This window comes from Rutidosis leptorrhynchoides, chromosome 1, assembly GCF_046630445.1.
Source record: "Rutidosis leptorrhynchoides isolate AG116_Rl617_1_P2 chromosome 1, CSIRO_AGI_Rlap_v1, whole genome shotgun sequence".
In the NCBI taxonomy this organism is placed as follows: Eukaryota; Viridiplantae; Streptophyta; class Magnoliopsida; order Asterales; family Asteraceae; genus Rutidosis; species Rutidosis leptorrhynchoides.
This window is the reverse complement of record NC_092333.1, coordinates 728078424-728081926: the sequence shown is the minus strand read 5'-3', so window position 1 is coordinate 728081926 and position 3503 is coordinate 728078424. Positions and strand designations below refer to the sequence as shown.

Sequence of the window (3503 nt, the reverse complement as noted above, 5' to 3'; positions counted from 1 at the left end):
TTGGGTGTTGGATGGCAAGGTGCCTTGAGGTCTTTCGGCAACTTGGCTTGAAAGTCTCCCAACGGTGCTCTCAAGATTTTGGAATAAGGCTTGTTGTTTTTTAAGTTGTTGCTTTAAGAACACGTTTTCCTTTAACAAAAATGCTTCAGTAGTTTCCACCTTCTTAATGTAGTTTTGCATGATCTCTTCTAAACCTTTAGAAGGTTGGAAAGGTTGGTTGTTTTGTTGGTTTTGTTGGATGTAACCTTAGTTATTTTGTGGTTGACTATAACCTTGGTTTTGATAACTTTGATTTCCTTGGTAATTTAGGTTGGATTGGTTGTTATAAGATTGGTTGTTGTAAGGTTTTTGGTTTTGGGATTGAAAGTTGTTTCCTCAGTTTTGATTGTAGTTTGAATTGTATCCTTGGTTGCGATTTTGGTTGGTGAATCCGGGTGATTCATTGGTTTGAGTGTTGAATGACACTTGCTTTAGGTTAGGGTTATAATAGCTTTGGTTCAATGGTTCAATTGATAAGAATTGTTGCCTTGGTTTGAAGTTCCTCCCCTTTGAAAGTTTTGATTACTCACATAATTCACTTGAGCATCCAAATTCATAGGAATGTCATCCAAGTCAATGTGGTTGCATTGATTGATTTAGGGATAATTCTTGGTGAGGTGAGGTCCCTCACACCTTTGACAACTGACTTGCATTGCGACTATCGATTGTTGTAGCTTTTTCAACTCTTTCCCATACATTTGAAATTGATTGTTTAAGCTTGCTAAGGTAATTTGCCCATCATCACTCTCCACTTGAGCTACACTCTTCCTTGTCAAATCTCGTGGTGAAGGTGCCCATTCGTATGTATTAACCGAGATGTCTTCTAACAAAATTTTAGCCGCATTAGGTGATTTGTACATAAACACTCCACCTGAAGAAGAATCAAGATATTGCTTAGTCAAAGCATTAGTACCCCGGTAGAATGTGTTGATGTACTCCTTAGTCAAACTGTGTGGAGGGCAAGCTCTTAGTAACTTCTTGAAATGTACCCACGCATCATACAAAGACTCATCCCCCAGTTGGGTGAACCCATTGATTTCCAATCTAAGACATTCCACCTTTGAAGGTGGGAAAAAGTGATTGATAAACGCATTGGTTAAATCTTGAAAAGACCTTATAGAATCGGATGGCAAATTCCTTAACCAAGCTTTTGCTTCTCCTTGAAGTGTAAAGGGGAATGCCCTTAATTTAAAAGCGTCATCGGAGACGTTTTTGGTTTTGTAGATGTCACAGATATCATTGAAGTGTTGAATGTGCTTGAAAGGATTCTCATCTATCAACGAATGAAAGAACATACCCTTGATCATCGTGAAAAAGTTACCCTCTATATTCCAATTATCTGCTTCAATTGGTGGTTTTGTAATAGCCGGAGGCACAACCGTTTATGCCACCAACCTAACATTCCACATTGGAGTGTCGTTTGGATCGTTTACTATTTCATCATTCACCGTAACACCATTTCTAAGTAGATTATCTTCTTCTCCGTCCATATCTATCAAACAAAATAGCAAAACCTCAAAATTCTTTCTTAAATTTCGTTCTTCTCTACGCTTATAAACCCCGTTCACGTGTTATTCTAGGTCGGAAAATGGATGCGTGAACTCTTGATCCTTTTGGGATTTCCTTCTCATACACCAAAAGACCTAACCTTCAATAACAACACAAACACAAACGGTTTTCCAATACAAATAAAATATAAAAACAATAAAAGTAACTTTTGTAGGACGAATCCTTAGAAAAGGATCGAACAACAAAAAGTTTAAACCAAATACCCAACTTAACTTAGCTCACCACTCCCTGACAGCGGCGCCAAGAAAGTGTGATGGCAGTGTGGAACAATAAATCTTTTACCCTCACAATTTATACACGATTTAAATATTACAAATAAGCACGCTAAACTATCGAGAACTTAAAACCCGATTATTATAGCACTTAATGTAAGTATTGTTATCAAGTTCGTCCCAAGAGAGTGGTGCAAGTTGAATAATTGAAACTAATAGTTATCCTAGGGGTTTGTTTGATTGGGGGTTTAGCGATTGATTTTAACTGACAACTAAACTTTTTCAAGTAAACAAACTTAAACTTAACTAGCAACAAGTAACAAGTAACTAAGAAATGAGATTTAATCAATAGACAAAGAGTGTTCAGTTATCTAATCCTCCCTATGCTTGGATTTCCCTTATTTTACCCAATTTGATATCGCATTAGTTGTTTGAACTAGTAGTTGTTTAGTATTACTACCAAACCTTAATCAAATTATACTTTTGCAAACTCACATAAGCATGGTATCCTAAGATCATGTTAAGTATGAGTTGGTTTTTGAGATTATGCTTGGGTTGAAATCACTTAAAACCCTTCAACTATCAAAATCACTTAAGATAGTCAAACACCACTATGTTGAACAAAGGTCAATTGAAAACCAACTTAGATTAGAAACACAATCACTTGAAATCCCTATTCTAGTTGTCTAGATCACCTAGGGCGTCGAAGCAAAAATTGATTCACTTCTCAAATCACTAAGAGAGCTACTCAATCTATGCAATCAAAGTAAAACCAATATCAAATCTTAACAATGGACCTCATAGCTAACACAATAACACTAGCTCATGTATTTTCATTCAAAACAACTTCATTCAATAGATTAAGGGCTAATCCTATGCATTAGAGATTCATAGATAAGCAAACACAAATGATTTAGCCAAGCACGGCAAAGATTACACTAGTAATAAGCATAGAAATACAAATAAACATCATCTTGAGAGATTAAAAGTAATTAATTCAAAGCTAGATGAAGAAAAACAAAGATTACAACTAATAAGTGCAAAATGAGTAAAGTAAAGTGGAGATTACAACTCAAAATGATAAAGAGAGAAAGATCTAGAGCTAATGATGATGAAACTTGAGCTTTAATGGATGATGAAATCACCTTAAACCTCTAATGGATGATGTAATTAGGGTTTTGTGTGTGAAATTCGGACTAAAAACTGCAGCTCTCTTGAAAAATGACCTATCTCTTTCCTTTTATAGTGCTGAAAATTCGGGTTGAATCAGCGACAGGAGCGCCGCTTTTCCTTCAACAGCGGCGCTTTTGGCTTAATTTAGGAGCGGCGCTTTGTATTCTGGTGCGGCGCTTTTGGTTGGCAGGAGCGCCGCTTTTGGTAATTAGGAACATCACTTCTGGTCACTGGTGGAAAATGGAGCCAAAACGTGCATGATAACGCCGCTTTTCCTTCAGGAGCGGCGCTTTGGATCATCAGGAGCGGCGCTCTTTGTCAAGGAGTGGCGCTTTTGGAGCTGTTTCTTGCACTTGTCATTTTCTTTGCAATTTTTTATTAGGATTTGTCAATTTTACACCAAATCAGGCTTTTATCCTTGAACCGAGACTTTGGCGCAGAAAAAATAACTTTTGGGCCTAACGATCATCAAAACCGAATGAAATGAGGGAGATATTGCGAGATAAAACA

At 36.9% G+C, this 3503-nt stretch overlaps 1 non-coding gene across 1 annotated transcript; it reads left to right on the top strand.

Annotated features, from left to right (window-relative positions):
- The first annotated feature begins 984 nt into the window (after positions 1-984).
- On the top strand, positions 985-1091 carry LOC139887198 (small nucleolar RNA R71). The gene has a single exon (XR_011773037.1). It is a non-coding gene; the product is annotated as a small nucleolar RNA R71 (small nucleolar RNA).
- Positions 1092-3503: the final 2412 nt, after the last annotated feature.